Here is a 24,546-nt window from a genome sequence, read left to right as displayed (position 1 = left end):
GGCTTGATTTAGTTAGTTCTTTTTCAGTTTTATGTTTCCAGGAGACGTGGGTACAATCCCCGGTTCATCTTCTGGGCTTTCAGACCTTGCACTCACCGGCGTTACCGAGCAAGCAAGGAAGAAATAGGGGTGGGCTGTGTGTTTACGTTAATATTGTTAGGGGTTTGAGTGTACGGAAACATTCTCTCACGGAGTCTTATCAAATTATCTCCATTCAAGCAGGTAAATCTTTGCATTTGCTAATAATAAACTTTTATAATAATATGCCATTACATGGTCTGGAGAGGGTGTTAAATGAATTGTTTCACGCTGTTGTTGCTGTTAAAGAGCTGCTTGGGGGGGAATGGGCCATCGCCTTTATGGGCGATTTTAATTGTTACACTTGCCAGTATGCTTCAAGGGGACTCTGTGACTTTATTTCCTCCCCGGATAATGATGATACCTCAAACCATTTCATGCATTCAAAAACAGGGGAGGCACTAAATAGCTTTTTAACACATTTTAACTTAGCTTTTGTAAATGAGCTATGCTCACCTCCGATACCCTTTAAACCCTCTTTTCATGGAAGAGGCTCAAACTCTACCATTGACTTTGTTCTCTTTTCTAAGAGGCACGCCTCCTTGATATCCTCATGGGATACGCTAGATCAGATATATGGTGATCATTACCCCATAGCCTTTTCTATTTCTTTACCATCCCACATTATAAGTCATCATACTCATCCGGTAAGGTATGACCAACCAATTTCAATAGGGGCGGTAAATGGCTATACTCTTAAATGGGGAAAAATTGAGCCTGCTGGCCTTCTTAAGAACTTAATAACGACGAGGTGGGAAGAGGTGCATATTTGTCTGTCTATGACAGAACACCCTCAAAAAATGTTGGAATCCTTCTCAAAAATACAAGAAACTCTAAAAAAGTTACTTACCCGCCAGTTCAAGCCAGGCCCCTCTATATCTAAAGGATGGTTCGATAACAATTGCACACGAGCACTTAAGATATTGAAAAAGGCTTTACAGTCCATCCCGAAGTCCTTATCTGAGATACGCCAGGCTAGATATCGCTACCGCCATGCTATCAAGAGCAGGATAAAAAATTTTAAGGCAGAGGCTTGGCAGACATTGTTGTCAGCCTCCGAAAGTCGCGATTCCTCGGCTTTCTGGAAGCTAGTCAACGCCCCACTACCGTGGGTTAAAATGCCTGAGAAGAGGTTAGACCTGGCCATTGATGGAGATACTTGGGCTGCTTATTTTCAACAGCTGTATAGCAACCCAAGTCTTCTTGGTACATCTCCATCGGACCCTATTCTTTCCTCTCCGACTACTACAGTGGACTTGAGAGAGTGTGTTACTGACATTGTTTTCTCATGTGATGAGGTCATCCTTGCTATTAAGGAGAGTAGATCTGGCAAGGCCCCCGGTCCTGATGCCATACCAGTGGATGTCTTTAAGGCTGAAATAGATTTTTGGGCCCCGTTATTAACATCCGTTATGAACTGTGCAAACGTTTATGGCCTAATTCCAACCTGATCAGAAGCGTTTGTGGTACCTATATACAACAAGCATTTGCAATGCAATAGGTCTCGTAGCATTAAAGTTTGAGTTATTGGCATTGTGTATGACAATGCGCTGCATCAAATTTTTAGCATACTTTGAATTGGTGAGCAGTTTGAGTGTGTGCAAGAGTGCTGTTGCTCACAGCTGTTATTCACGCAGCTCTAATGATGCACCTCACGCACGGGGCTGACGCAGTTATTATTCACAAAGCTCTGATGATGCACCTCATGCACGGGCTCACAGGTGTTATTATTCACGCAGCTCTAATGATGCACCTCACCACGGGGCTGACGCAGTTATTATGCACCTCATCACGGGGCTGACGCAGTTATTATTCACAAAGCTCTGATGATGCACCTCAGGCACGGGCTCACAGCTGTTATTATTCACACAGCTCTGATGATGCACCTTTGGCACGGACTCACAGCTGTCATTATTCACACAGCTCTGATGATGCACCTTAGGCACGGGCTCACAGCTGTTATTATTCACACAGCTCTAATGATGCACCTCACGCACGGGGCTGACGCAGTTATTATTCACAAAGCTCTGATGATGCACCTCATGCACGGGCTCACAGCTGTTATTATTCACTCAGCTCTAATGATGCACCTTAGGCATGGGCTCACAGCTGTTATTATTCACACAGCTCTAATGATGCACCTCACGCACGGGGCTGACGCAGTTATTATTCACAAAGCTCTGATGATGCATCTCAGGCACGGGCTCACAGCTGTTATTATTCACACAGGTCTGATGATGCACCTCACGCACGGGCTGACCCAGTTATTATTCACACAGCTCTGATGATGCACCTCAGCCACGGGCTCACAGCTGTTATTATTCACACAGCTCTGATGATGCACCTCACGCACGGGCTCACAGCTGTTATTATTTACACAGCTGTGATGATGCACCTCACGCACGGGCTGACGCAGTGCCAAGGCAGTGCAGCATCTTCGCTTGCTGCGCTGCGCTGCATGAACTCTGCAAATATACCCCTAGTTAAGTATGTTGCGAGGATTATTTGCGAACATCGCCTAAGGCACCATTAATTAAGAAGCAATCGCCTGATTGCACAGCCGTTGACATGTGAACTCTCATAGCTCGCCACAACCTACCTGTCAATCAAAGACGAAGCTGCACACCAACAGTTCCCAGTGAGGCCGAATTGCACATGATGCATGTGCCCAAGGTCACAGGAGGTGTCAGATGAGAGCAGAGAAGACTATAGCGACGGATCACGCAGTCCAACCCTTTAATACGCGCGTTAATGAGATGAGTGATGTGATTAAACCACTATGGGATTTATTTAAAAGCCCCTTGCGATGCCGGTAAGTCACTTTCTCCCATATTAAAAATGACTCACTTGCAGCGCAGGGTGTCTGTAAATAAGTCCCTATCAGTGCGCTTCACACGCACTCATATTTAGCAATCCCACATTTCGAGTCCGCACTTGACGCTGCACTCCCTGAGCCCCTGCACGTCCCGTAGTTTATGTTTAGTCTGTAATACGCATTGGCAATTATTGTTACAATCAACAATATAATCATTTTGCTGTAGCACACGTACAGCAGTGTGACGTAAAAAACCAAAGCTGTTTCATAAACGACCTGCAAGCAAAATAATCCAGCGAACTGGCATTTCGCTTGGAGGCAATTAGGTGTGTTAGAATTCTGGGTTTAAATTTAAACTCAACATCCCATTATGAGGATAAAAGCGTTTTCCACCAAATCACAATTTCGACTGTTAAAAGAAAAACAGCGACTTTTCAAAATACTACAGAGGCACAAAATAAAATAACCATTTGAACTATAAGGAAGCGACCAACCTTGCAATATTTTTTTAGGAAAGATTTTAGGATGTAACCAGAGCAAAGAAAATGTTCCATAATTGAGTGGTTATAGCCCTGCTTTCTGTGAAGGCAAATTGTGATTCTGTAGTTTTGGAGCTATGTGAATTTTCTCTGACACATGTATGTGAGTGACAATGTGCACATGTATTGTGTACTGTCCAAAGTTTAATATTCATTGTTGGTGAATGAAGAGGAGGAAAAGTAGTGCCAAGTCTTCATTTTAGAAACAGTCTTTGCGCTCTGGGTGAAACACAATTTGTATTCTCTTTTATAAAGATGTTCAGTGTTGTGAACTCCCTGCCATGGATTTGTATCTCAGTGACTGAGCATGTACTACTTCCGGTCTTCTACAATATTTGTAGGGATGTGATGATCAGTGCAAAATCATTTGTGTTACAGACTGAAACCCAGGACACAGCAACTGGGATGAAGACATTCACTGTATCAGATGTAAGAATGTCTTGTGTTTATCCTCCTGTCTCATCTGTGACATTGTGTCTCGGCTCGTGATTTTTCCCTGTTCTTACTAAAGGGACTTGTTGCACTCTGTGGAGATGTGACCTGTTCAAAGACAGAACGCAATAAAGTAATTTGATATTAACAATTTACCTCAGTGTTTTGACTTTGATGTAACATATTCTCACGATCACGGGCACTGTTGGGTCAACGTTCACACCAGTGAACTCTGGCACCACGGGGAGGCAGGGGTGCTTTAAAGGGAGGGTGGGTGGCACACTGCACCTCGATGGTTTTAGAGGCTTCCATGAGCTGCCAGTGCTGCTGTAGGGTCTCAAGCATTCATTTACTGAAGCCAAACAGTCCTGTTAACAAGCATTTGCAATGCAATAGGTTTCGCATTTATGAGAGTATGAGCTATTGGCATTTTAAATGCCAATGCCTTTTATTTATGTGTTGTTTTTAAAACAAATAAATACAAGCATTTGAAATGCATTCGGTCTCGCCTTTGGGACCTTTTAAGTATTTGGCCATGCAGCATATTATCGCATATTATTGCAACATACTTTAATTACAGAAATGTCAAATTCAAATTCAAATTCAAATTTGGCTTTATTCGATTTATCTGCGAAAATCATAAAAGCATACAAGTACATTTTATACAACAAATTTTAAAAGGTATTCCCCATCAAGAAATTTATAAAACAGTTATCCATATGTAAAAAGTCACAGATAAAGATATGGCCAAAAGCCTCATGTTAAAGCGTCTAATAAAATTTAAACATGTAGGGCTTACATCATAGAATTTCTATATTTCATTACTGACATTAAAAACCGAGAAACAACAAAGATGACATACACCTCATCTAGCAAAAGTAACTTCAAATAAGCATACAGAAATGTCTCTTTATGAAGCCATGTGTGCAAAGAGAATAAGGAGACTAGGTCCTTTAAGGGCTTAGAGTTGGCATAATCAACGTGGACGCCCCTGACACAAAAACATTCATTCACTTGCTAGCTGCAATCTAATGCTAAGCTTCTGTATCTATGATAAGGACAGTCCGAGGAAGCAGACAACACGGCCAGTTGAGAGTGGATGTGGTGTAAGAGGAGAGCTGTCTGATTGGACCTGGGGTCTAGGTCCGAGCCTCGTGTGAGCTCAGAATGCTGTGATTCTGGGTACATTTCTTAAGCTCCTGTACCTACCAAAAACAAGTGCGTCCTAGTGTAATGTAACTGGTGCACATGTAAAGCGCTCTAATTCTTTCAGTTCGAGCTTGGGCTATATTACAAAAAAAGTACTTGGTGTGAGTAGCAGTGCCAATTGACAGGCGGTGCCAGCATGTACAGACTTGCTTTCGTACATGCCACTCAATACTGATGGCGCCCAGCTGAGGGCAAAGAAGGGTGCACAAGAGAGCAAACTCTTTCAGGGGCATTTTAGAGCAGGTTGTGCTCCTACAGCTGCCCAGGCTATTTGCTCTGTACTTTTGCAGAGGGCTTTATTCACTGAGTTCTTGTTACACTCCCTTGAGTAATGCCTCGCTCACTGCCCTGGTCATGGACCCGATACAAATATACATCTGTGCGGCATACTGTGATGAGTAACATGCCTCTATGCCACCAGAAGCTGATGCCAGCGAACAGCACATGCTCAAGAGAAAATGCCGGGGTTGTGGAGGGTAACAGGCCAAGCTAAAAGAACCTTACACCCACTTCAGTGGGCACGGCAACAAGGTATGTGTTGCTATGCAGTTACATGGTGGCATGACATGACTACTAAGCCTAAGTGTATGGGGTGGGTTAGGGAGGGCTAACAGTTAGAAAAATTGCAATACATGGAGAGTTCTCGCACGGCGAGCGTAAGAAACACAAATTGAGCACGGAAGGGACGAGGCCACGAATGCATAAGGCTCCCCAGCACAAACAGTTGAATTATGGGAAGGATTTAAACTGAAATCTACATTAAATGTTAATGTTAATGTTAGTGAGATTTATAGAGCGCGCGAATACCCGGAGGTGTCTTGGCGCTAGACCAGAGTAGTACCTGAGATCACGGAGAACAGTGAAATTAGTTTGAGAAAAGCCAGGTTTCTAATTGTTTCCTAAAGGAGGATAGGGAGTTCAGTCCTCTCAACGATGCAGGGAGAGCATTCCAGAGTTTTGCTGGTAACTTCTTTAAAACAAAGAGTTCTTCATTGAATTTGCTCCTAACAGCACCTACACAGGTTGCTGCAACTTAGGTTACACTCTTCGCCGTTGCCATAGTTTCTCCTTCGGGGGAGAGGGTGTGGGGGAGGGATGGGGGGTAGTTTGATGCAATGTGTTCTCCTCCCAATTAGGACACCTCAGTAAAGAAGAGACCACACAATTAAACGCAGCTCCCCTGTAGCAAACAAAAGTCAGAGGTTTGTAAAGTCTGCAGGGTGGCAGTGTTATTACAACCCCAGTAGAAGAGATGTGTCTCGGGGAGCGCAGCACTGCAAGCAGAGGCGAGGAGGATCCGTTTCCAGTACATCATTAAAGTGTGAAACGCCCCCGGGGAAGCCGCGCGCACATGCTTTAGCCCGTCAGTAAATGCACAATGTCATTTTAAGTTGTTTAAAGTTAACATCACGTTGGCTTTTAAAAAGCACAAAAGGAAGCAGGAATGGAAACATGCACAGACGAGCGGCGGCGTAAACTAACAAAACATGCGTCCCCCGCCGGGGCTCCTATGGGGTCTGCAGCAACTCTCAGCTGGCTAAAGGCTGGCTGACCCTGCGCGTCCTTGCTTGTCTGTGCTCCGTGCACCCACCAGCTGTCATGTACAGAAAGTGATGCTCTGATAAATGAGGGCGGCGAGCTGTCGCTGTTGTGCATGTGTTATGGACAGGTCAGGAAAAATAAAGTGTGAATTCACCCAGCCAATTCTATGACAAAACAAGCATTTGCAAATGCAACAGGACTCGTATTTATACGAGACCTATTGCATTTTAAACGGAAGTGGGGACGTCAACGAAGGCATGAACGGGAGTTGAGGTTAGGGGTGGTGGTGGGACGAGAATTCACAGATTGCGGGAGGGAACGGGGGGAGGCAAGGGAACTAATTTGTTTTTAAAGTAATGGGGCTGAAAGCCATGGAAGGATAAAAATGATGACATGGCCGTCAGGAGGCGGGACTATCAAGCTGAAAACCAATTACAATACAGCATTTAGTATTTAAGCCAATGAAAAAACTGCCCGGGAAGTGGGCGGAGCGTCCCCGCAACACTGTATACTGCATACGTCGCAAAGTGAACAGCGAATGCGCGCTGCAACGCTAGGCGAGACCTAATAAAGCCATTTAATGCCATTGTGAATTCCTTGAACACACATCCTGTGAAGGCCGCCTTGAATCCATTCTTTAATACTAAAGCCACACAATGTATGCATTAGACGCTCAGTTTAGGTAGGTGTGCCTGACAAGATGCTGTGCTGCTGGAGTCTTCAAAACAGTTGACCTAGAAACAAAGACAGCAAATCACGATTTTCTAAGTCACGTCCAGGTAAGTCAGAAGTTGGTGCGGGCCTGGGTTATCAGACCTGTCGAGGGACCTGTTCCAAGCTTAAAAATGTCTTGCAAGAAAAGAGAAAAAAACCACACACCCAGCTTCGGCTGCCATCTAATCTTATAAACAGGACAGCTGTGCTTGATAAAAATCGATAAACAAATGGTGAAGCATGAGCACGGGCTCTCAACATGCACGGGCCTGTAGAATAATGACTCCCCTGCGCCCCCCACGCTTCTGAAGGGCTTAGTTACCTGATATACACACATATTACAGTCCCAGCCTACTTTTCCTAAAAACTGGCGCTATTTATGCTGCTTTTCACGATCTATTTTGGGATGGGGTCGAGCGATGGTCCATTTTCAAGTTCCTTCTGCCCGTTCTGCTTTTCTCCTGATTCCTTGGAGGGGACCGTAAACACAATGTATAAGGGTGACATACATCCCTCTCCAACCCCTCTAGACATGTGCACGGGTGGGGCAAAAGAATAATTTGTAAATGTCCGTACGCGTCATGTGGAAAATGAGCCACACGTCAAGGAGCCATGTCAGAAACAATATGCTGTCATGCAAATACTGATTTGTGCACCGTCGTTTGCACAGCTGTCGAAGTATTTCTGTCATTGTTATGCCTAATCATTACGTTGTGCACACACCTGTGTTTGTGATAAGTGCAGGTGCGAATATTACATTTTCAGCAGCTGTTGCACATTAAATTAAGTTGTGTCGAACTCGGAATCTGATGAAATATTATTTTGACATATTCTCCTCTACATCAATACATCAGGCTGGGGTTTGTTTTATTGCTCTGCACCTGGCCTGTCTGTTTTCTGGGATGTGAGCTTTTGAACATCTAAAGACCTGCTATGAAGACATTTCGAGCTAAATCGAGTTACTTGCATTTTGAAACTATTTGACGCTGCATGTGCCTTTCTGTTGATTTTTTTTGTTACCTTGTAAAATGTTCCTTATATTTTCCTACTGGGCATACATTAATTAATGTTCAAAAACCCCGTGCCGCAACTGCAACTAGCAAAACGCCTTTTCACATATGGCTGAGTGGAATTTAGACAAGTGAAATGAAAACAAAATATGTGAACTTATCTGGTGAGACATGGAATGTGTGTTGTGCTAGTAAACATGGTGGTGCACCACAAAGTACATTCCTCAAGCGCACATGCTCAAATAAAGATAAATAAGAAACAATAAACGTCGAGTGCAGACTGCCTGGTTGAGAAAGGCTTGATGCCCGCTTGTTTATATGTCCGATGCTGAAACTCGCGAGAATCGTACACTTCTTAAGAACATGTTGAGACGGATGGATTATTGGCTGGGTCAGTAGCGAAGCAAGGATGCTACAGGTCCTGGTGGAAGCAAGGACACTAGCCACTTTGATTGCTGCTGGGGTAGTAAAATACAGCATTGATCAGGGTTCAAGGGGCCCCTCAAAACTATGGACCCCTGCTGCACCAATGATAGCTACACCCTTGCGTGTGTTGTATCACAGCGAAGCATTTGGGCACCATCTGTGACGTCAACTGCCACTTATTTGGTCTTTACAGGATGTATCAATCCGGCACAGAGGATGTTTGCAAGCAGAACTTAATTTGAGGTGGTGGTTGCACGTGCTCAAGGGCCTGCTGGGAGCAAACTTCTATTTTGTACATTTGCAAGAAGAGGGTGGCAGTGCCAAAAAAAGGTTCTACGTAGTGGGCATCAGGAGGGAGCATGCTGTATCCCAGGAGAGCAGTGCCTGCTTCACCAATGTGTCTGCTTACCCCCAGCTGTCAGTCACAGACAGCGTCCACTATGAGAATGCTTACTGACTTTACAAGGGCAGCCAGGAGTCTACTGGATTAATCCTACAGCACTGATACATTTCCTTCAGATTTCAAGGGTAATGTAAACCCTCCTTTCCACCCCCCGTTTTCTTGCAATTCATACGTAATATGTTGACACTGTGACTCGCAAAGACATTTGCATCTTGTAGTGCCACTAAACTACATAGCAGTTTTGCACCGCATAAGTTTTGCAAGGATCATAAGCATTTAATGCAACCAAACATTATTTGTACTTTTGACACTCATGCAATATGGTGGCGTGCTTGGAAATGTGAACAATGCTGCTTTCTAAGACTATCCAGTAAACACGATAGATGGCGAAATATTTTAAAAAGTACCTTTGCCATCTCTGGATATGAACATAAAGATACAGATGCATTCAGAAAAATCTCAAATATGAATGAGATATCAAAATTAAAGTGACATACCTGCTGCATCAAACTATTATTATACTCAATGAGAAGATAATGCAATGGCCCTCATAACACACTATTCTAATAAGAAGGAATACCATCTACACCTCTGCTTAATTACCTCCACTAATTAATAAAACTAGCTGTGCTGTCACATGGTTGAACTGTGACACTTGTGGATAATAAGGATAAAAAATTCAGTCAGGAAGTCTCAGTGGGTTAAATACTCGCCACAGAGAAAGCGAGTGATCTGCAGGTCATGCGTTCAAACTTTAGCTAGGTCAACTCAGCCTTCCAGCCTGCTAAGGTCGGTAAAGTGAGTACGATTTAATTGAGTAACAGCCCCACCTGTCATTTACAACACTTAGAAACGAAGTATGAAGCCTATATAAAGTTATTTGTAATATTACCCAGAATATGGTTCTCACTTTCGTTTTGAAATGTAATTGTCAATCAATCTGCAACCCGTATCAGGCATATTTCTTAGTCATTTAAAACAACAAGGAGGACAAAGTTCCATTTGAGCAGTTGTGTAAATTCGACAAAAGCATGTGAAATTAGCTTGCTCTGGGTTCGCCCTTGTGCAGATCTACGCCTGGTGCAACACCCACCTGCTTTATTCCGAAATGTCCTGCAAAGTTTGTTGTGTTTGTGAGCTACAGAATACTGGAAGAAAATACAGGTTAATATTCAACACGATAGACTTAATCTGGGTGAAAACGAGGCAGCAGCTCTCAATAAAGTTAGAGTCATAGAACAAAGGTGTGCCATTGCTAAGGGCACTCAGTGTGTATTCAGTGCGCTGGGGAGGTCTGGCATCTGAGGGCTCGAAACGGGTCGGTTTTAGTCAGAGATGAAAACAACCTTCAACGGCTTTGCGGCCAGAGCTGTAATGTTCATCTCCGAGAAGCGAAGGAGGGTCCCAGCGCCCCGTCCCCAGCACAGGCAAGTTCTGCCCTCTACCAAAACTTTCATGAAATTAGGGCTAAAGCAATCAACTTTACATTTAAAAACACACACTAGGGTCTTCTGACATTGACCTGCATTGACAGGAGAAACTCTTTGAAGGGACGTAGTAGGAACTCACTTTTTTGTTTGCTACTGAAAATAGTAGTATCGTGGTATTTACAGCTCCTGGAAGGGCCGACGCGTGGTATGACGCGCTACAGAAAACGCATGGTTATTTATTATTGGTATTATCATGAAGTTCGGACGCTCCATATAAGTTATCTAAGAACTACGAACCCCTCACTTTAGAGCTGAGGGGCAAATCAGCAGAGGAGCCCGACTTCGGCGACAGCGGTCACTTTCACCAATCACAGAAAAATGCTCTTAACAATGCAGCGCGAGCCAGGGAAGGGGCGTGTGGTATCCCCATATACCAAAAATAAGAAAAGTCTCGCCGTAGTAGAAACGAGGAGCCCGAAGTTTTCCTGGTATTGCTCAAAGTTTCCAGGTAGTCTGCAGAGCCCCCGGGGAGGGCAGAGGTGGTCTGCCTCCAGCCTGCAGACGAAGGAGCAGCGTCTTACCTGATGCTACAGCCCGGAGAGCAGGCTCTGGCGCTCGAGCGCTGCTGCCGCTGCCCTGGAGGAGGATGCACTGAGCGCGACCATGAACTGCAGGGAAGACCAGGGAAACAAGAGTGCGCGCGCCCGGAGACACTGCGCCGTCGCCGTGCATGTGCACGTTGGCTGTCCTGCGCAAGCTGTGATAAGAAGACACGCCGAGCCAAGTTAGTTGATGTGTGTGTGTAAACGCGGGGGGTTCTGTATGTATGAGTCTGTGTGTACCTGCGTGTGTGTGTGTACCTGCGTGTGTGTATGCGCAGCGGGGGGGGGGTCTGTATGTGTGTGTGTGCGTGCATGTGAGTCTGCTTCCAAGGAGCCATGGGAGACAGGAAGCGCGCACGACCTGATCCCAGTTCGCAAGGTTGCGCGTGCATGTCACTTGTCTCCTGTCTCCCTTGACTCCTTGAAAGCAGAAACGATCACAATAGAGTTTCGCAGTGCGAAACCTAAAAACACAGAAGTACCTGTACTGTTTCCTAAAATACATTGAAGTGTGGCTAAGAAAATGCCTGTAAAGTCTAGTGAAAAGTTGAGCCGACTTGCTGAGTAGCACCAGTGGTACCCATTAAAATGATGCCACGCCCACTAAAAAGTGCCAGCGTAGGCATCTTTAAATGTGCAGCTGTGCCAGCACAGTTCCATCAAGACCTGGCAGTTCGACGGAGATACAGCGCCCAAATACCCCTAGTGGTGACAGTCTGGCGCTTTACAAATGCTGTTTAATTGATTGATTAATCGATCAAAGGCACGGGTGGGTATACAGGAAGCCGAAGACAGGTCTCCAAAAGAGCGACCAAGCACATTCGGCAAGCTCTCTTCTTTCTACTATTCAAACCGGTTTGTTTCAGTTTTCTAGAGCCTGGAAAGAGAACCTGACATGAAGGAACTAGATAATTGTTGGTGGGTGGAGTGTCGGGCGTGAGGAGTATCGGGTGGAGAGTGGTTCTGAAACATGACACTGTTAGCCCTTTAACTCAACTATTCCTGCAACAGGTAAGGTGAAAAGTTTCAAACCTGCAGCTGGTAAGTGGGGGAGGGGTAAAAGGAGCAGGTGTGCAAAGAAAAGAGAGTCATAAAACCGTGGTATGATATGGATCATTATGAAATAAAAAAAAGATAGGGCGGAGAGGGATACAGGTGCCCCAGTGACATTTACTGCTGAGGCGAGGTGTGTCTGCGGTGAGTGCCCTTCTCTGCGCGCCCCACGCACCCTCAGGTCCACCGGTACAGACAGGTGCTGTCTTCAAGCGCTGCCCCTCTCACTGCGCCCCAACCCGCGGCACCTGCAGTTACAGGCGGGGGGGGTGCTCCAGGGGGTGTTCCAACGTCCTCCTCGGCCCCAGACACCCACTGAGGGGTGTGATATGCAGGGCTGCCTATGACTCCAACAGTACAGGGAAGTTGGGTTCATGGGGTTTTCTCCGAGTGTGTCCCACGCCCCCCACTCCTAATACCTACAGGTACAGGCATGCGAGGTCGGCAAATATCCCTCTTCAGGTGTATCCCCGCTTACCCGGATGCCTGCCGACTGCAACTACTGCCACCAGGTGTGTTTCGCAGCTACACCCCCCTCCAACCCCCCCCCACACACACACACACCGAAACACACACACACATCCTGGGCTCTACAGCCCTCTGTGACAGCTATCACTACAGGCAAGTGCTGCATGGGGGGTTCCTTGTGTCTTCTGACCTCTTACTGTTCTACCCATAATTGAACTTAGTAGTAGTTGGTGTAAGTAATAGGAAGTACCTTCAATCACCGACTCAACACCCCCCCCTAAGTTTCTAGCATGCGCGGACAACGACCATACCATGCGAACGCGGTCTGCGGATGAATCACGCTCTTGCCGCAGGCCCTGGGGCCGGAGACGCACAGAGGTTCCCACACTGTCGCCCATTCATCCCATTCAGAGGGTACAATAGAAGCGTGTCACACAAAGCGACTTTTCAAAATACTACAGAGGCAGAAAATAAAATAACCATTTGAACTATAAGGAAGCGACCAGCCTTGCAATATTTTTTAGGATAGATTTTAGGATGTAACCACCTTTGGTGGGGGCTGGACTTCCGTCTTGTGCGCGAAGCCCACTCCTAAGAAGACGTGCGCACGCAAAACGAAACCTATCGTGGGGCGGGACTTCCGTTTTGTGAAGCCCGCGCCCACGGAGTGCCTGGAGGAGCAGTGGTGACGCGGGGCTCCCATGCCCGAGGGAGAGCCCCGCGGTCGGAGGCTACACAAGTCCGGAGTGCCGGTGAGCGGGGAAGGGGGGATGCCTGTATGTGTGCGTGTGTGTGTCTGTGTGTGCCTGTGTGTGCGACGGTGGAGGGGTGGGGGGGACGTCTCTCCGTCCGTGTATGTGCGCTTGTGTATGTGTGTGCGCATGCGTGCAGGGGGAGGTGTGCCTGTGTATGTTTGCGCTTCCCAGGAGACAGCCACGGCGAGCACGTTCGCGCGCGCGTGGCCTGCGCCGATCGCCTTTTGCGAGATGCGCGCGGCCAGGTGCTGTCTCCTGGGAAGCACAGTCAGTAACAAAAGATCTCCTGGCGGACACAGCGCTGACGCGCTGTTACGCCACGAGACGTAAAAAAGGGGATAGGCATGTACCCTCTTGTTATTGTCCTATCTCCTTGCTTGATGCCCTAATGAAGATTGCGGGACACATTATCCTAAAACGTATGCATAATTGGACAGAGGAGGCTGATGTCCTCTCTAGATTTCAATACGGTTTCCGAACAGGTAGGAGTACGGTCGAACAGAGTATAAATTTATATATTTTAATTTCTAAATATGTTGAGGCCAAACATGGTAACCTTTTTGTTACATTTATAGATTTAAGCTCAGCGTTCGACTGTGTTGACCATAACCAGTTATGGAGTGTTTTGGAGGACTTAGGACTGAACTTATCTATTCTTAATTTTATCATTGCTTTGTATAGAGATGCAGGGGCCAGGGTGCGGTACGGACAGAGAGGGGAGTGCTCCTCAAGATTCACCATTGGCAGAGGTGTGAGGCAGGGGTGCATTTTAGCCCCCCTGCTTTTCTCGCTCTACATAAATGCCGTTGGTGATTTCATGAGGAGTTTTGAATGTGATTACCCTAAGGTAGAGGGCCATGCCGTCCCAATCTTGTTATACGCAGATGATGCGGCAATTTTGTCTCAAACAAGGTTGGGGCTGCAAAGGGCGGTCACTAAATTTACTCTCTTTATGAAAGAAAAGGGTTTGAAGGTAAACATTGCTAAGACCTTTTTCCTGGCTTGTAGCAAGGGAATAAAGAAAACCCCATGCCCGATATACATCGAGGGAAAAAAGATAGACACTGTAGAACAATTTACATATTTGGGTATTTGCTTTCATAGAAAGGTGTTCTGGCAACCCGCTGTAAAAGCTAGGCAGCTTGCTTTTTCAAGAGCGATTGGCGCACTCCGAGATTTTGCTAGTAAAATTGGGGGGAGACCAGTTAAGCAGCTTATTACCATTTACAAACCAAAGTGCGTATCAACGGCAATCTATGGGGCAGGGCTCTGGGGGATCGATACAATAACATCAATCCAGAAGGATGAAAATAAGTTCCTCAGATATCTCCTAGGATTGCCGAAGTCAACGTCTACTTATTTGACGCACATAGAGTTGGGGCTACCGTTTATCTCTGATACAATTAAGACTGAGCCCATTCTCTTATGGCATAAGCTTTGGACCACCCCAGAAACGACCTTTAATCGTGAAGTAATAGCTGATTGCCAAAAATTGGAGGGGGCAAAACACATAAAATGGATGTCTTTCGTTGAAAGGATGTGTCTTGAAATTGGCCGCCCGGAGTTTTTTATTGACCCATCGAGTCTGGAGCAAATATCGAGGAAAGCCTTGAGAAGGCTCTTAATGGACCATTTAGAAGCCAAAAGATGGTCTACCCAAAAGGACAATAAAACTGTTTTGGCTTTCCAACGGATCACTAAGGTTCAGGGTCTTCAACTATACCTGGCAACTGACATTAATTGCTTCTCAAGAATGCTCCTCTCCAGATTTAGATTGGGCTTCTTTTTTCGGCTAATTACTTTCCCCTCTTGCAATGATTGGTCCCGAAACCTGCTCCCTTGCCCTTGTGATGATATTGCATCCCAAACAAATATACATTGCATACTTTTCTGTAAATACTATCAAGTACCTAGAAAATCTTTACTGAAACCTCTACTGAAGACCTGGGGACTGCGGTCTTGTAAGGATGCTTTTGTTCGTTTACAACAATTGGAGAACAGGGAAGTGATACTTATTGTGGAAAAGTTGTTAAAATTGCTGCTAAGGTTCAGGAAGTCGATATGATACATGAATTTTTATAATTATTTATTGTCTATATATTCTTTTTAATATTTCTTTTATTGTTAATGTCAACTCCGCTGTTTCTTTTGAAGCTACGTTCTTCTGGCATTTTACAGACCAATATGTGGTTTTTAATTGCAATTCGATTATTGTAATGTGTGCTTTTATGATATCTTCGTGATTATCGAATAAAGCTTATTGAAAACTGAAACACTATACAGGGGCTCACAAAGGTGACCCAATTCCCAATCAGGTATGTACCAAAAGTACATGGTATCACTTTAGAGAGTGAAGGTGAGAGAGAGAGAGTAGCGGGAATGCATACAAGGAATTTCATTTGCGGTGATTGTGTAAAGACCAAAAATACCGTTAATACAGGTACCTTAAGAGAGAGTTGCGTGAACTCTGTGATGTCTTAAAAGGGAAAAGAAGGGGAAAATAGAGGTGTAATTGTATAAGACATATTGTATTCGATGGAGAGGGGCATACTGTAATGACACAGTGGTTGGGTGAAATTTGTGCCTAATCTTACCCCTAGGCCGGTGATAATTCCAACCTGGTTGGGCACGAGTACGGAATAAAAGATTCCAAAATAGAAAGGAATAAGTAATCTGTGGAAGTATAGAGAAAGAACTATTACAAACATGGATCATATTATAGTGTGGGTAAACAAAAAAACAAAAAATGTAAGCACTACCTGGAAAATTTATCAGTAGTAATCCGTAATCTGTGGACCGATAATCAAGGATAACATTAGGACGGATCTCGGGAAAAATGGCGAGTCAAGCAGAAATGCGGTAGCACTGGATAATGGAAAAAATATATAGTTTCCTCACCGGAATGCCGGTGATACTTCCAACCCGGCAGTCTATATCGGAATCAATGGTGAGAGGAGAGTATCATGTGGTGATCTAAGGGGAAATGAAACATAGTGTCTGTCACTAGCCCTATTGTATCAGTGGTCTATGGTATACAGTGGTCCCAAGATCAAGCTGAGCAAATGAAACAGGCCCAATGCTCACCGTATTTAGGCTAGTCAATCAACCCGTGCCGCGATTAAAGTATAAATAGAATCCAATTCAATATCACTCTGAAAATGTAAATTGCAAAGTAGCGTCAGAGAAAAAGGCAGTCAGACAAAGATATAGATGAGTGACTAAATGTGAACACAGTAGATCAAAGTTCCACTTACTTATTATGTGAGGAATAATTGTTAACCAGAGTATAGGTTAGGACGACCGCAAAGTCAAGGCAGAGCACGTGTGTGTGTTACCATATCCGTCTGTAAAAATAAAAATAAAAATATCGGGGTTAGTGGCCGGAGTAGAAACTCATACGTAGGCCTTAAAATAGGAAAATCTCCATTCCTAGGGTGGAGCGCCTAACTTGCCAGTAATTCTAACACTTACTTGAGTGAAAGCATATTATCACGTCCTAGCGGCACCAATTTCCTTGTTGGAGTGTAGTGTGTATTAGCGTCTTATGGTCATCATACTAAGACTGGGAAAAAAATTTACAGAGAAAGAGAGACACACCGAAGATTAAAGGCAAAAATAAGGTAAAAAAACACAAACATAAAAAGAGAATGTAAATCTGTTAGGTCATGCGTCAAGGTAAAAAATGTTGATGACTTGTGCTACAAAAACAGTGAGGAGATCTATTCGAGAATCTTTCCCCAATACCCACAATTGTACACTAAAACGTTTTTTATATCACATCACAGCTGTATATAGATGTCACAGTTGGTTGTAAAACCTTTGCGAGAGCAATTAATGAACACAGTTTGTAAACATAATAAATGACTTGCATATCCTGACATTTGAGATTACACAGTTTCCAATGTTAAAAGAGAGATAGATATGTTAACAACCTAGCGGATCAGAGGTAACACACATTATTGACCAACATCATGTATTGTGGTTTAACTGTACATCTGTCACTAGGATTCATTGCATGGGGTAGCCAGAAGGCCACTGTCTATGTACGCCTTAATGGGGTAGATGGAACAAGGGAGTCATTCCCCTAAGAAGTATTGCATCTCTGAATCACAATTTAGGCCATGTTCTACTGTGTGAAGACGCATGATCCAGGTGGCCTCTGTGCGTCTCAGATGTAATTCTCTATTGCCCCACGTGGACTGGGGTCTATGGTTTCTATTTCAAAAAATGAGAATCCCTTACGTGGAACTTGTGTGAGGCACATTGCTGCATGTGCACCTACAGGATATCTCACATCCTGTTGATGTAATGCTGTAACGTGTTCTCCAATTCTGTCTTTGAGTGGTTTATTTTGCTGCCCACATATTGTCTCCCACGCGTACATTCGATTATGTAGACCACAAATCTGGTGGTACAGTTGATGTTGCATCTGACTGTTATTGTGGCCGTAAAATGTTTTGGTTTTGTGTTTGGCCCATTTGCAAACACCACAGGAACCACATTTGCGGAAACCAACAGTATTTGGGGTAAGCCAAGAGTGTGCACTGTGTGATTTTGGTACAGTGAGACTCAATCTGGTGCGTCTGAAGGTAACTTGTGGGCGGTTGGTTATGAAACTAGTTAGGGAACTGTCTGTATGTAAAATGCCAAAATGTTTATTCAGACTCTTTCTGAGGGTGTGGCTAAGATCATTGAAGTCAGTGATCATGCAAACCATTTGGTTCTCAGTGGGTGTCTTGTTCTTGTTCTGTAAAGTGTCCTCTCACTTTAGGCGAGCAATTCTGTTTACAGCACGTTTAAGGTTTTGAGTGGAATAGCCTCTCTTCTCGAATCTCTGTTTCATGTCTTTGCTACAGTTTTGTAACACAGATTCCTCACTGCAGTTCCTTCGGGCCCTGATGAATTCTACATATTGAATGGCTCTGATTTGGTGTGTGGGGTGGTGACTATCTGCATGCAGTACAGAATTGCAGGAAGTACTTTTGTGAAAGAGTCGACTATGTAGTCTCTCATTTTGATATACAATTCTATATCTAGAAAGGTGATATTGGTGGAGCTATACTCCATTGTGAATTGCATACCAAAATTGTTTGTGTGTAGATAGGCACTAAACTGTTCCAATTCAGTTTGTGAACCTGACCATAATAACAGGCAATTGTCTAAATAGCGACCCCAAAAGATGATAGAATCTATCCTTGGTGCACCATTGATACCCCAAATCCAATCGTTTTCTAGACAGCCCATAACCAAATTGGCAAATGAGGGCGAACATTTAGACCCCATTGCCACTCCTCTGATCTGTTTATACCATTTGTTCTCAAAGATGAAGGAGTTGTTGTAAAGAATAAAGTGCATCGTAGTGATCAGTATCTCGTTGTGCAACCATTGTGTTGCTGGTCTGTTGTTAAGTTGTTGCGTCACTGCTTGTAAACCTAGTTCAGGTTGAATACTGGTATATAAAGATACCACATCTAAGGTGGCCAGGATCATACCAGGTTGCCACTGTACATCAAAGAGTAAACTCAAGATAGGTTTAGTGTCCTGAATATATGATGTTAAATTGCATACTAGGGGACCTAAAAAAAGATCCACATATTCAGACAGTTTTTCTGTGGGGCCTCCAATACCTGACACAATAGGTCTACCAGGTGGAAAAGGAAGATGCTTGTGAATCTTGGGTAGCGTGTATAAAACATGGATAGGTGGGTCTAAAAACCTTCATGTAAGTATATTCGTCATCATCCAGAAGGCCATTGGTGTGCCACTCAGAAAGGTGTTTGTTAATCAAGGTTATTAGGGGTCCCATTGGATTGTGAGTCATCAATTTGTGTCATCATCGAGTTGGGGCATGATCTCATTCCTATAGTCCACCCGCTTAATGATCACAACATTCCCTCCCTTATCTGCTTCCCTGATAAGTATGTCATTGTCATTAGCTAATGTTCTCAGAGCAATTTGTTCTCCTTGTCTAAGGTTGTCATGATACTTGTTTCTTGTCGTAGGTCTCTTGCAGTCATAGTTGTTCAGGTCCTCTAGTGCCCGTTTATAAAAAGTGTCAATTGCATTGCCACCAGGGAGGGTAGGAGTCCACTTTGATTTACTTTTGAGACCACTTAATCTATCAAGATATGCATTTTGGACTTTCGGACTGCTGGTGTGTATCTGTGGGTAATGCAATGTAGTGGCTTATTACGATGTCGGTAGGAGTTGCCTCCGACCGACTCAGTCTCGGTCTCTAGACCGACCTACTTATTATGATGCGACTGAACAATTTTCAGCTATATACTTTTCTCTATGGGAGCTTGTGTTACGGCCGTAAACAGGGTCCTACAGAGAAATGGTGGTGTGTGTAAAACCCATGGTGCCTGCACACAGTGCAGGGTTTTACAGTGGGTACCCTAGGTACGCCCTCGACCACGATCCGTAGGCCGCGAGGCAAGGGGGCCCTGCTAGGGGCCCCCAAAGTCGCTTTCCGACAGCCTTTCCATGTTGGAAAGGTCAGCACGGAAAGGCTGTGGGAAACCGGCATCTTAATCTACACGGTGGAAACGCCGTCCATAGGGGATTACGGTGTGGTTCTGACCGGCCGGAAGACTCCGAGAGCCTGGTCAGAACCACGTAGGAATGACCAGAAGGATTATGTTCCAATCGCAGACATCGTAATCTAGCAGTCGGACCACAAACCAATTGTGTCAGTCAGAGAGCCTCTGAACGTGGTTGTGAAGCTTCTGACTAGTGGTCGGAGGCTTTCTGACCTACATCATAATCGGCCTATAAGTTTCTTTTAGATTGCGCTCTTAGGCAAATCAAATAGAACAGGCAAATGTTGCTGGTATCTAGTGTACATCTGATTCAATAAAACTAACTTCAGACACCGCAGACTGAGCCAGTAATGTGTGTGCCCACGCTTCCTTCTCACGGGCAACTTAAAACCGCCACAAATGTTTACGCTTTGTTTAGCAAATCATAATTCTGGAGAGAGTTACAGCGCCCAGCTGCAGAAGATGATTATAAAAAGATTGTCAGCCAAGAGACTCAGTGGTTACTTTAAAAATTAATACACGTCCGTCACACACATCTAAAAAAAAAGGAATTTCTCCTGCCATACAGGAGAGGCTGTAGAGACAGTCTAGTTTATGCACGGCACGTCGGCGACGTGACGTGCGGGCAGCCAGGATTGGCTGCGCACGCAGTAGGCGTGCCAGGAGCGCGAGAGGCGCGAAAGAGCGAGGAGAGAGACAGCGCAGGAGCAGAGGCTCGGCGCTCTTTGGAAACCTATAATAAATAAGAAGTTAATACAGCCAGGCTCATGAGTCATCTTTAGTGTGTGCCTGCATCATTACAATGGCGACGAGGGTGGGATGAAGACCCCCCAACAAGGCAGGACCACCGACTCGACCCCAAGGCGACAAGGAAAGTACCAGAGACTCCAGGACCACCACACAAGGGATAAAGGAGCAGGACCATCCTGGTACAGGACAACAGGTACCCCAAAGAGCGCGGCAGAGCCCTACACACCGGAGGGTGTGGCGCATAGGAGCGAAAGAGGGGGACAGACCCAGGCACCAAGAAACAGGGCAGGATAAAGGACACAGACCCACGGGGCGAACAGCAGACCAGGGAACACACGCTGGAGAACTCACAGGGACTGGAGGGGGCCGACATAGATAGTCCCCGAGCCCCAACGAGTGAAGAAGAACGAGACGACGCACCAGGGAGTCCCCGCAGCCAAGGAGGAACGCTAACTGCAGTAAAGAGAGAGAAGATGAGCGCGCAAGCAGGTTATGCGACGGCACCGGTACAGTTCTTACCCAGGCCAGGAGAACCTCTCATGAAATGGGAGGACTGGAGGGAGTACATAGACAATTTCATAGGTGTCCTGGAAGATGAGAACGAGGAAGAGTTCAAACCCCAGAGGAAGAAGCGCATATTGCTATTGAACCTAGGCCCGGAAGGTCTCCGGATATACAAAAGCTTAGTTCCGAAACAGAGAACATCCACCGACGATGATGTGTACGCACAGGCGCTCAAGGACCTCAATGAACACTTTAGACCAGCAGTGTGTGTGTCGGTGGACAGGTTTAACTTCCAACAGAGGAAGCAGAAGCAAGGAGAGACAGTGGAGGAGTACGTGGCGGCACTGAAACGACTGGCAGCCACGTGCAAATACGCCAACTGGGAAGATGAGTTCATCAAGGACCAGGTGGTGATGCACACCACGTGCACAACGGTGCAGGACAAGCTATGGGCGAGCGGAGACACCACACTGAAAGAGGTGCTAGTCATCGTGAAGAGAGCGGAGCTAGCTCGTCGGTGCGCAGAAGCGACGAAGAAAGATATGGCGCCTAGCACGATGGTGAACAAGGTGGATGAGGAAGGGCCTCGCAGAGAGTATCAGAACCGGAAACCAACGGAAAGGGGGCCCAACAAGTGGCAAAGCAACGCAAACACGACAGGAAAACAAGCGGGGAGCAACAGAAAGTCATGCTACAGGTGCGGAAGCTGGTCGCACGAAGCACATGATCGGAAGTGCCCCGCATTTCGCGCCAAATGCGCGTATTGAGGAATAATTGGCCACTATGAGAAGGTTTGCAGGAAGAAGGCCTCCAAGAGTATGGTGAGGTGTGTAGATCAAAGCAATGAGGATCAGGACGACGACACCAAAGCAGAAGAGGTCACGGTAATCTACATTGAGGACCAAGTTCTGAGCACAGAGGGTAAAGTCCTGGACAGAGAAGGAAGACGCACAATGAAACCGGTCTTGGAAATGGCCATAGGTGGTGTCAAGATCAACGTGGTGGCAGACACAGGGTCACCTTTCACCATCATCCAGAGAGCAGTGTGGGAGGAGAAATTTGCACCACGCCTTGGCCCGGAGCTAGAGAGACTAGATATCCGCCCAGTCACGTACAATGGAGACCGAATTCCAATGGCGGGGTTTAGGCCCCTGACCTTCGAATTTCGGGGACGGTCGGCACGATGCAAGCTCTATGTATCGGAGAGGGGCCCGTCGGTCCTAGGATGGCTGGATCAAGGTGACCTGGGCATCAAGCTAGATCCAGGAGGCAAGGAGCAAATACTCCTGACGGACCAAGAAACGGAACCAAAACTGGATAAATGGAGGAGCGAATACCCCAAAGTGTTTGGAGGCACTGTAGGGAAGCTGGAGAAATTCGCCCACAAAATCATCCTAAAGGCGGACGCCGTCCCGGTAGCCCACAAAGCGAGGAACATCCCGTTGGCGGTAAGAGAAGCGGTAAGGGAAGAACTCCAAGACTTGGAAAGGAAGGGGATAATAGAACCCATCACGTGCGCGGAGTGGCTGGCGCCCCTGGTAGAGGTTAAGAAGCCCAACGGAAAGGTCCGGTTGTGTGTTGACCTGAGAGAACTGAATAAATGCATAGTGGTGGAAAGATTCCCCTTGCCCAGGATAGAAGAGATGTTGGCCAGCACCAGGGGGATTAAGTGGTACTCAACCATAGACTTGACTTCCGCGTACCACCAAATTGTCCTCCATCCAGAAAGCCGCAGACTAACATCCTTCATCACCCCATTTGGGTGCAACCAATTCCGCCGGATGCCATTCGGCCTAGCTTCAGCAGCGGCGGTGTTCCAGAAGATGATGCACCAACTATTCAGGGACCTCACTGACGTCCAATACTTCCAGGATGACATTTTGGTGATGGGAAGAGACATTCCAGACCACGACGTGAAGTTGGGAAGAGTGTTGAAGATCCTGGAAAGCAAGGGACTCACGGCCGAATGGTCCAAATGCCGAATAGGAATGAACTCGGTAACCTATCTGGGCCACGAGATAGGAGTGCAAGGCGTAACTCCTAAAGCAGAAAACGTCAGAGCAATCTGTGAAGCACCATCCCCCGTCACCAAGGAAGAAGTCAGATCGTTCCTGGGGATGGCAGAGTATTACGGAAAATTCGTGCAGCACTTCGCCTCAAAGACCCATCACATGAGGCAGCTCACGAAAGAAAACACAGAATTCAAGTGGTCAGAGGACACACAACAGGAATTTGAGATCATCAAGAGGGAAGTGGCTGGGGCTATACCCCTACAAGGATTCGACCCCCAATGCAAAACTGTCCGGACCACCGACGCCAGCGACAAGGGACTGGGTGCTGTCCTCATGCAAAACCGAGGACACGGACAGTTGGAAACGATCAGCTTTGCCTCACGCACACTGAGTGATACAGAAAGAAAATACAGTGTGATAGAGAAGGAGATGCTGGCGGTGGTGTGGGCCACCACGCGCTTCCGACAGTTCCTGTGGGGCACCAGATTCCAATTGCGGACCGACCACAAGCCGCTACTGAGAGTGCTGACGTCGAGTGGCCATGCAGATGCAACGCCCCGGATATCAAAGATGTCGCTAAAACTTCTAGAATTTAGGTATGACGTGGAACACATACCAGGCAGCAAGAACAAGGTTGCAGACTACCTGAGCCGAGCGGCAGCTATGGAACCAAGTGAGGAAGACAAGGCCGGCACGGAAGAATGGGTGGCGCTAATGGAGGATCACGAAAGAGTCATCAGCCTCCAAGAATGGACACAGGCGTATGAGGAGGACCAGACACTGAAGGAGGTGAAAAAACACATTACCCAAGGTTGGCCGGAAAAGAGGCACGTCCAGAGAGAACTCAATCCATATTTCGAAGTGAGGGAGGAACTCTCCCTGGACAATCAAGGGACATTCGTATACAGAGGTGAGAAAGTCATTCCCCCCACGAGCATCATACCCAGACTGCTGGACATGCTACATGAAGGGCACTTGGGCATCGGGAAACTTAAACTGAGATCCAAGCAAGACTATTGGTGGCCAGGAATGGAAATAAGGGCAGAACGGCACGTAAGGGAATGTGCGGGGTGTCAAGGTGCAGACAAGGCACTCAAACCCCTGCGTCCAGCGTTGGGAACATTTGAAACACCCAGGAACCCATGGGAAGAGCTGTCAGTTGACATCTTAGGCCCCATCCTAGACAACCAAGGAGTCCAGAAGTATGTGTGTGTCCTCGTTGATAAATTCTCGAAATGGCCAGAAGTCATGATTGAGGAAGC

At 46.0% G+C, this 24,546-nt stretch overlaps 1 protein-coding gene across 5 annotated transcripts in view; it reads right to left on the bottom strand.

Moving 5' to 3' along the window:
• Nucleotides 1-24,546, bottom strand: part of LOC144770299 (N-acyl-aromatic-L-amino acid amidohydrolase (carboxylate-forming)-like) — a 370,744-nt gene that overhangs the window by 260,523 nt on the left and 85,675 nt on the right. For 2 of the 5 annotated variants that reach the window (XM_078654826.1, XM_078654739.1), the window contains 2 exons: nucleotides 16,948-17,038; nucleotides 16,731-16,820 (listed from right to left, as the gene is read on the bottom strand). The exons of 2 other annotated variants lie outside the window; for them this stretch is intronic. The gene's annotated coding sequence lies outside the window, so the exon portion shown is untranslated. Of the gene's footprint in view, nucleotides 1-16,560; nucleotides 16,629-16,730; nucleotides 16,821-16,947; nucleotides 17,039-24,546 lie in introns of all 5 variants that reach the window. One more of the 5 variants, XM_078654905.1, reaches the window with a different exon arrangement.

This window comes from Lissotriton helveticus, chromosome 1_1 (genome assembly GCF_964261635.1).
Source record: "Lissotriton helveticus chromosome 1_1, aLisHel1.1, whole genome shotgun sequence".
Lineage (NCBI taxonomy): Eukaryota > Metazoa > Chordata > Amphibia > Caudata > Salamandridae > Lissotriton > Lissotriton helveticus.
This window is presented reverse-complemented; position numbering and strand designations above follow the sequence as displayed.